We start from the raw sequence: 10,818 nt of genomic DNA on the forward strand, positions 1-10,818 counted from the left end.
AAACGTGCAAAATAAATGTTTTTATTTTGATAAATCGAAATCAAAACGTGTCCCACGATCATTAATAGATAATTTTAAATGATGTTCCTTACTTACTGATATAATTAAATTTATATCAAATTATTATATATGCGGTTGGTTTGCGGAGTCCCAGAATTAGGAATGAATTATTGTTTGCCCATTAAAGTCACTAACTTCCAATGAAGAGCCATCGCAGCTGTTAATACAGGCAGTGCAATTACGCCTCGACACGAAAAGACTCTTACTAACGAGATTTTTACTACAACGTACATTTTGTCCTAAGTCTATTTTATTTATCGAATGGAAAAATATTCAAGTGGAAACCGCAGCTATATAAGCGGAAATAAAAATGAGTTTTGGTTTCGAAGTTGGAGAACGTACGAATTATTCACGAGACATTCGCGCGGCAATCCCTGAAATAATGACATTCATAATTTAGAACATCGTCGATGCTGGCCAGAAGGGTGAAATATTCAACGCACAGCGAATGGAAACGAACCGTTTCCAGTTGAAACTCGGGACTCTCGACTTTAAAACAGGCGTATTTGAATAAAGATTCGATTAAAAATGCAGTAACGAAAAGTTTTACAAAAGTATACAACGAATTTCTTGCAGCGAGTTGTTAAACCACTCGCATTTAGAACGCAGCTGTGTATCACATGCGAAATCGCTATTTTTCAAAGTAATCGATAAAGATTATTCGCGACAGTGTAGGAGAAAATATTTGCAGGGAAGCTCCATTAGGTGCGTATTTATCAGAAACATACTCGCGTTAAGATAAATGTTTGCGATGTCAACCCTAACATTTCGTCGCACCTCGGGGATTTACTTTAAAAACAGTCTGATCAGTATCTCGGACTCTCGCCTCTTTTTCCTGAGGAAAACGGCGACTGCAGGTCCCCAGCTCGCGAATATGGGTCAAGCGGGGTCGTATATCAAAAAAATTTACCGGGGACGAGCCTCAGAAAGTTTGGTGATGACAACGGATGCGCCAAACTTCATTTTTCCCCAAAGGAAATTATTAGGAAAGTGTCACGAATATTCTTGAAGTGTTGAGAGAAAATTAATTCACGATTTTCAATTGACTTTTAATTAAAGACATGAAGTAAGCTAATAAGAAAATTTCATTGTTTAATGATTTTATTAAAACGTGCAAAATAAATGTTTTTATTTTGATAAATCGAAATCAAAACGTGTCCCACGATCATTAATAGATAATTTTAAATGATGTTCCTTACTTACTGATATAATTAAATTTATATCAAATTATTATATATGCGGTTGGTTTGCGGAGTCCCAGAATTAGGAATGAATTGAATTTATAATTAAGTTCTCATGCATTGTATTACCGTTGTTAAATTCTAATTAGTACAGTTGCTGCGTTGTACCGTGTTATACCGTTCGTTGGAATTAACTGAGAAATAGCAGATCTACAATATAAAATAAACTGTGCTGTTGAATGAAGGGCCAACGAGTTTTAACCCTCTCTGGAGGTAAATTAGTACTTTCGCATAGGCCGTCATTAGAACTATGCTAATTTACGTTCTAAAGAATAAGGGTCGTCGGTCAATGACCCTGTCAAACACCTGCGAGCTAGGTCGACCGACTTTCGCACCGAGCTTAAAGACAGTGAACGTTCGCGAAGTATGACTCAGGTACAGATATGTAATCTGGCAACAGAATTTTTCCTTTGTTTGTAATTTACTATCTAAAGGACGTAAGTCACGCGAGAAAGATTCGTTACCCACTCGGAAGGGTTAATTAGAGAGTTCAAACACCGTGATATCAGCCGGTCAAGTTTTTACACCGCGAGCAAACAAAAGCTCCAACTATCCGAAGCAGTAGGGGTGGTAATTATTAGCTGCCCGATGGTTGGTCAGGGAAAACAGCCGGCGAGCAACTAATTATTATCGTATCCTAGTTCGAAACAAAAGTATACATCCTCGTTCGGTATCCGCGAATTATAAATCCGATATCGAATTTCAATTTATGCCGGTCAATCGGATACGGGGATAAAACCAGGGAGGGTGCGAGTTGTCTATACTGTCCGTTAAACCGCAGCTATCTGTTGCGTAGAATCTGTCACAGTTGCCGCGAATGACGATGAGAAAATCTGAGAGCTGATATCTGCGCGATAAGAGTCATTTGTCAAGGGTGATAGAAGTTTGATGTATGATACCGACGATTAATCCCCTGCAAATTGTGTGTCACAAACTGGCAGAAGTTTATCGATTATAAAAGAGGGCGTGTCATTTTCGATTGAAGAATTATCCTCCAGTTGAGGAGTTGAAACTTGCGACCACGTTATAGAATAAAGTACATACATATTTGAAAGTTCTGTGGCGAAAGGTTAACACGTAATGAAGTTTACTTGTTTAGGATTAGCATCGTAAACCGATTTAGGGTGATCGGGTATAAACCGTGGCATCCTGCCGTCCGATTAAATTAATTCGTAACGCAGGAAGTTGGAAATCTAGCGGAAGTCCATTAACAGTAATCGAATACTATATGCCTGTAAGTCTGTCCGCGATCTCGTTAGGAGAAATCTCTTGGCAAACTCGGTAAACTCGTCCCCATTACCAGCCACTATTTCTCGGATCGTTTAAATGAAATTGTCTCGTGCTTGATTACGATCCGGGACACGCTCGTAAATGCCTAAACTTCACGTCCGACAAAGACTTTGAAATTTACAGTTCGAAGAATCGCATCGATTGGACACCTGAAAGTAAATGTCCCAATTTCTACTCACGTCCCAATTTCATCTCTCCGGTGCATTTTTATATAAAATCGTAATAAAAGAATAAAATAAATACAACAAAAAGTGTTTTTAATATTTTTCAATATTATTATTCATGATTCCACGATAACGTATAATGTAATAAGTAGATTGCGAATTTTTATGCAATTATAGAAAATATACTGTGTATAATCGTCAAAGATACAAAAAGCAATTAACGTAAGTATCACATTACGAAATTAGACGAATAAATATTAAGATTAGAATCTAAAAGGAAATTGCGGAATTAACATTGTACATGAAAATAATTATAAATTGATTGTAAATCATTTTTTCCTGATCCATCTGAACGTATATTAAATTCTGTGAAAGTAGTTTTCATTGTATTTTGTGTTGATAACGAAATCATGCTTAGCTGACTAGACCTCAGGATATCCACACATTCACAATTTCTCCAAATCTTTACAAAGTTTTGCAATAGTTATGAACATACATAAAATGTTCAGTGACTTCAAGAAAACGCACGAGGGATTTTTCTCGTTAAGAGGAACGAGGGTTCGCGTGACTAGGCTCGCGTTCACGCAAAACTGTAGGCGAACTGGCTGCACTTTTTCCTGTTACTATTATTACGCGACTTTTCACGCAGTCAGTCGCCCCGGCAACTAGCGTCGACCGGGGGTGGGAAATCGATCTTCATGGAAGATCTACCGCGATACGTTACTCATAAAAATGACGATTCTAACCCACGGGAACAACGTAGATATTCTTATCATACAACTCAAAATTACTTACAACTTAAACTACACAACTTTCATCGTGCGGCGACGATAAAAGGATTTTTCAATCTCTTGCTTATTAGAGGAAATCCCAAAAATCGGTATTCGCGGTTTATAGCATGGATTCGGGAAACGGTGTACATGGCTAAATGAAGCAAAAATGATATTGGAAATACAGAGAAATGAATATTAACATAACAATCCTCGCACTGAATACTTAATATCGAATTTCCACAGCGCACTGGACTCAATTCGAACGCAATATGCAAATGTATCATCTATTATGCAAATTGTCACCCATTTTTCTGTCTCGTAATTCTTAATACTCTGACGAAGCAATAATCAGAAAGAATATTCCTAAAGGTTTCACGATCGGGATTAAAATCCGCTTCAATTAATTCTGATTAAGACTCATTAAACTGCATTCAGCTAATAGCTAATACAACATAATTCAACCACGAAGGATAAACTGTTAACACATTAATAAAAATGAGCTTAAAACTGTTAAATCTCGAGGGAAATAGCACTTCTATATTCCGCTATCCCGTTACGAATTTACTACGCCATAATAAATGGTCAGGTGTTAAGTGCTCGACGATCTTTCCCTATTTATTTCCCCCTAGAGACGCAAATCCACTGCTTGTGAATTTCTAGTACGGAGCTCATGTAATCATGTTTATTCAAAATTGCTATTTATTAATAATTGCCATTACGGAGAATTGAATATGAATACAATAAGCTAATTACGAGAATAAAAAGGGAGTTACAAAATCCCTATATCGTTCGCATTGCGTGTATACGAGCAGTAGAGTTCAGTTTCGAGCTTCAGATAGCCATCAAATGCCAGATATTTACTACCTGGAATTGTCGTCAGTATTTTTATATTTTATGAGTATGACTTAAACCTTCGAAACGGCATAAAATTGTGTTCAGTACGTAAGCAAGCGACGTTGCCTTTAATAAACGTATTTCAACGCCTCGAGACAATAATTCATCGTTCGGAAATGATCCTCCTTTAGAAATGCTAAAAATTTCTTCGCTTAAATGGAACGGACGGAATATCATGGCACGCGGTCTGACAATTTTCAGCTGCGATGGCTGTGAAACGTTAATACAGAACGCAAGCTTTCTCGCCTCGCGGATCTTCATTGTCGATTCGAAATGAGCAACGAGATAAAAAGGGAAAAATGGTGAAACCCTGACGCTCTGAACGTTACGACTCTAAAACGTTGCCCGTTGTTTGCGTTATTGCTTACTCGCGAATGTTACGCTATTATTTGTGTTTTATTATAGGAATCCGAATGCATTGTGACGCATTTTATAGAACAATCGTATAGTTTAATAACACGTGAAAATTGTGATACTTCTAGTGGTATTCTAATCCGCTGCTCGTCACTCCCCCCTCATTGCGCAGAATGAATTGCCTAGACCTTTACCCTTACCCTGCATCCTTGCATGGTTATTAAAACCGTTTAGAGGGAAATTCAACCCTGACTAAAAATAATTTATCGCTTATAGATATTTTAAAAAATGAGAATTTGCAATATACAAAATAAAACCGAAGCCTTCCGCTGTGCCAATCAAAGCAGACTCGCGATTAGCTATCTCCAAACCTCCCGTCATCTTCTTTTTATCTTATTTTTGTCAACAGATAAAATTGTTTTGGACCTCGATCCTGTCAATAGTCTTACGATGAGCCAATAAAATTCAAGGTCTATTTTATAGCTCGATCAGAATTTTTCTCTGTCCGATAAAATTGATACCCAGTATTTGGACCCTAAGTCCTATGTTTTCCTATTATAATTGAATAGGAATTTAATTATTTCTTTGAGAAATAAACGAAACCCGCAAGATTTCACTGGCAAATAGAACCACCTGACTTATAGCCCTATTGGTCGTCTGAAGGTGGTTGCCAGCTACGGACTGCACCAGGCGTGGGACTCTCGCACGTGAGAGCGTTGGCAGCATGCCACTGTGCAAAGTGACCCACTTTCAACTTTCAACGCGTAGATTGACCCAAGAGTCGCCATTTTTACCGGGAGTCATATACCAAGCGCTTCTAAGTCACCGCTCGAACCTTTTTCCTTGCGCTCAACCAACCAACCATCCCGTCCGTTTCTTTTCTCACCGAGTACCAAAAGGGACAGATCGTTAACTGACCATGCAATTATGCGCGAACTAGCTAGTTCCTTTGATCTTAGATACCCTTCGTTTGTATTTTCTAGCTCGGCACTGCTTCAAAGCGGGAACTGCGAGCCACGTTCAACTATTCTCGCACCTAGAATCGTTCAAAGCGAATCTCGTTCACAAGTCTTAAAGATATATAAAAAAAGTATAATCCATTAAGACATTGGAGGAATACGTTTGAAAGAAATTATGATTTATTGTACGATTTCTAATTTAAAATTGATTAATTTTAATATTGCCAGTCTAAAATCTAATAATAAAAGAATATTTATTAAATAAACTATTTTTCAAGAAAAAGTATTACAAGAAACGTAATACAAGCAAAACGATGAATAATTATCTTAGTAGTTAAGAACTTGAACAAACTATCCGTGAGGAATATATACCGCGTCTGACTTAAGCTTGGCTCATTCTACTTCGCCGGAATTGAGGCGGTCTGGTCTTATTTCGCTCGGTGGAGTGAACGAAAATTATTCGGGGCCACAGAAGCTGCGAGACTCTAATACTTGCGGATCACGTATTACGGTACACCAAAACATACACGAAACCAAATAAGAGACAAATATAGTTCCGAAAATTACCTTCGCTGTCTTACAACATTTTGTACAGTTTTATCAGACTAAACTATTACCATAAATAATAATATAATCATTTCTGTTTTAAATTACTTTGTACCCAGTATTAAATGAAAGCTAGTTTGTACGATCTATTCCGATGCTGCTTTAATAAAAGAAAACAAACGACCGAAACAACTTTTAACCCATTTGCATCATAAGCGCATATATGCGCGCATTTTGCCTGGCCACTATCACCAGAGCGCGCATATATGCGCACATTCCACTTGGGCATTTATTACCAGAACGTATATTATACCCATGCGTATTTGGCTCTCAGTCAATGAAAAGAGGTGATCGCGAATAGTTTCAGGGTAAAATAACTTAGAAAAAAAAAAAAAAATGGATGGTTATATTTCCGACAGCAGTGAAGAGGTAATTAGATTTAGAAAACGTAGACGTTCTATGGCGATTTCTTCTGATAGTAGTGATAATAATCAGAGTAAGAGTGATTTTGAGTGGGAGGAAAAAAATGATAAACTTAAATTTCATAAATTTACATCTGTTGGTGGTGTAAATGAAAACATCAACAATTTTACTAGACAGAACGTATACCACCTGTTTTTAATAAACGACATTCTTGAACACATTGTGACTGAGACTAATCGATTTGGTGAAGATGATCCAAGTTTCAAAGAAATTTCTGTAGAGGAATTAGGAGTTTATTTTACCCTCATTATTTGATAAAATTTTGGTGATAAGAACGAATTTTTCACTTTTCTGTGTGATGCAAATGGGTTAAACAAGCTCCGTTATTCTATTCATAAAAAAATTAATAGAAATTATTATTATTGCAAAATGAAACAGAAGATGGCGGTGACAATATTTTGTCTTTGATAAGATAGGGAAGAAAGGGTTTACTGGCAACGTGATAGCAAAAGCAACGTTAACGACTATTAATTGCGGACATCCTGGATAGTGGCTATTGTTCAACATACAGACCGGCGCCGTTCTGACGATATCTCGAAAGCACTTTGCACGCACCTTTACCGTTGTCCGAGATATCAACGAGATACTGATAACGTCGCGAGTTTCCACGTTTGCTCGTTTCCTATGTAAGCTTTCACGTGTACCCGACTCTGCATTATCCACGTGTACTAGCACGGTTTCCTATCTCTTTGTTGCACGGACTCGGTGCATAAAGGAAAGCTTACGATTGACACTTTTATCAAATCCTTCCGTAATTCGTTTGGAAAAGTTTATTCTACTGCGACAATACCGTAGTGACGTACAAAAAATATGAAAGGACTCGTTTGAAACAGAAGCGAAAATTTGTTGAAAGCTCAATTGTTCTCCACTCTTGTGTAAAGAAGTGAATTGTTATTTGCTTTTAATCTTAATATTAGCTCAACAACACTCGAAACGAATTATACGTAGATTACGCGTTCTATTTCATGCTCTCAGTTTTTTATTTTATATTCATTTCTACATGCAATAGTTTAGGATTAAATCAGCTAGGGCCAAAAAGGATTTTAGGAAAATGTTCTTTGTGTGATACACGAAGCCAGGCAATTTTGCTTCGAGCTTATTAGATATTCTGGCAGGTATACTTGCACACCTCCAGGTTATCCGACAATACGGCGCCCTACCTCTGAGCCCTGAAAGCACGGAAGATTGTTCCGTACTCTAAATCCCAGGCAAGATCCCCTTTTCACGACGGTGTCCGTGCCTAGCACGGAAAAATCGACTGCGAATATAACTCAGAGAAAAGAAATATATCTACGTATTTATTTGTACCACGGAAGCAATCCTTCTTTTTCAACGAAAATCGATGTTCAATTTATCTCTCGTTCAGGAACAGAACTACAGACCCGATTTCATCATGAATTCATTTTAATTCATTAACCAACCGTGTTAAAAAAAGAATTGAAGAACTTTATCAAACTTGCAAGAGCCCCCATAAATCCATACCCCCTCAATTTACGTTGGAAATTTCCCCGCGAGCTCGTTCTGCTCCCCAATGCAATTTCCCAGAATTGCGAGCGGAGGTGTGTTCGCATTATTTTTACGAGTCATATCGATGATCGCCTAGCGACCATGCGTCTTCGCGGAACTGGGACGTATTTTGGCTGGGAATACGTACTTAGGTATGAATACGATCGCGTTCCCGAAAGCGGAGTGCCATTATGCGACGACAATGCTGTAATCAAGCCCGGGTCTCTTTGGCGAACCGAAAAAAGGATTGCTTCCTCGACTTTGCCAACGGGCTAGTCGCTTTTCCACTCGCGAAAGTCGCCCTCGACGGGTTGTTGAACCTCGAAAAGTACACTTGGAGGATCGTTAATTGCACGAACCACGGGGATCAAGTGCGCCAACCGTTTCCCTGCTTTCTCAACGTTATCTCGATTGACTGAACCAAAATCTATGCACAGTTACTATTTTTTCATGAGATAAATAAAATATTGTTTAACGATTTTAATAAACACGTGCCCTTGCATCTATATTTGATGATTTATATATAACAATCAAGGTTCACGTTGATTATTATTAAATTAGTTCTATGCAAAACGAAGCATTTATGATGTGACATTAAAAAATATTTAAATTCAGACATGCATGCAATTTTTGATATTCAATGTTTCCATACGTGAATCAATAATCATTTCAGCGATTTAAAATAATTTGTTACTAATTTTATTAAAAGTTTTCGATTTTTCAAAGCTTGAATAAATTCGTTCCTCCGTTTTAAGAGATTAAAATTTTCCCTATGAAGGTTTGTAATCATTAAACTATTTCTGATAATACTTATTGATTCTCGCTGTACCTCTCGATTGTTAATCTTTAATTAAAACATATTTCGTAATGATATTTGGCATACGATTGCAATATCCGAATTACATATTCCATATTTATCTTAGATAATAATTGGGAGAATGAAAACGTGAATTCAAGCAACCAATTCTTAAATCAGTTTTACTATATAAGTCATACGAGAGAACAATACGCATTTAACTTCTTGGTATACCTAATTCGCAGGATTTTAGCCCCAACGTATCCATCGCCTTCAGTGGTATACGACGTATACGTGGGACTAAAATGCAATGAATTAAGCGTACGCTGATGTTTGTAATTAGGACATCAGCGGATTTCACGCCTTTATTGCAAAAGCAGACTCATAGTCGTACTCACCCCTCGCGTCGGATGATGGTCGTGTTCGTTGTAGGACCGCAAACCACAGGAACTGCACAGAATAGTCCACCACTTCGCGACAAACACGTGTAGACGCGGAGAACTTTCCGAAATTCTGTCCGCACCGCGCACCGTCCAAGGACAGACTAAGGGAAAATGAAAAATAATTTTCACAACGTAGTATATCCTAATGACCTTCTACGCAGCAGGCACTTATTATGTAAGATTCGTGTAAGACCCACCCAGCAATGTGCGAAATGTAAACATTGGAATTTTCTTAAGCGATATTTGCAAGGACTTCAAATAATACAAAAAATTTTCTGTACATCTTTTTATCTAATATCTGTTGTATTATATTATATTCCATTTATTTATTATATTCCATTTTATTGCTTTCAATTTGATTTTCATTTCCTTGAAAGTTGTAATAGATGTTATCTCATTTGTTTATTTAAATTAATTTCCACTCGCAGCAAACTCTGCCTTCAAAAACAGATAATTTCCATATTATATTTTATAAATATTAAACACATTAAATTGTGCGAACTGTATTGGGAGGTTTACCAATAGTTAAGGGATTGTCACATAATTAATTCCGGGGGAATTAACTTCGCGCCGCGTGCAAATATTAACGAATCGTAAAACGCAAATACGGCAGCTGCGGCACAATTACGGAACCCAGAGTCGAAACTACTGCGATACGGGGGATGGAAACACCATGATGTATGTATTTGCTCGAAGCGTGAGATTTGAATTACGACTCGCCTGCGGAATCCGTATCGGCCGTTTCGAAAGCTATATTTACTGATAACGCAGCGTACTTAAATAAATCGCACAGGCTCCCGTTTATCCTGCACTTCGACTCTAATTTTTATCTCAATGGAATTTAGATGAAGTTTCATTTATTTTAAGAAACAAATAGGAAAAGAAAGAGGTTTTATTTTAATGAGAAGAGAAGACAGAACGACGATAATAATTTATTCAGTATTAGAAGTTAGATTCGAAGATCAGTTAAAGAATAGACAGTATTTTATTACAAGAATATTGCAAGATCAATTCTATACGACGATTCTTTTTTTTCTTATGTTACTGTTTTTATTTTTTCATAACAAAAAATAAAAACAGTAAAAAGAAATTATGTTTGTTTCTTTTTATTATAAAGAATTATTTTAGTAATAATACGAGAGTATGCCGTTATAATCCTGAAAGGCAGAGTCGTAAAGGCTTTTACTACTACCGTGTCATATAATAGTGAAAGCAGTAAAACTGATTAAACATCTTTATATCAGTTTAATAACATTATACGTGGTATATTAAAATATAATTATGATATGGAGTGTATAAATAAATGCTT

The 10,818-nt window shown here is 36.9% G+C and overlaps 1 protein-coding gene across 6 annotated transcripts in view; it reads left to right on the forward strand.

The window, feature by feature from the left end:
* Nucleotides 1-10,818, forward strand: part of jus (EB domain-containing julius seizure protein) — a 28,298-nt gene that overhangs the window by 7,566 nt on the left and 9,914 nt on the right. The gene's annotated exons all lie outside the window — the stretch shown is intronic.

This window comes from Ceratina calcarata, unplaced genomic scaffold, assembly GCF_001652005.2.
Source record: "Ceratina calcarata isolate Rehan_Ccalc_2016 unplaced genomic scaffold, ASM165200v1 scaffold298.2, whole genome shotgun sequence".
Lineage (NCBI taxonomy): Eukaryota > Metazoa > Arthropoda > Insecta > Hymenoptera > Apidae > Ceratina > Ceratina calcarata.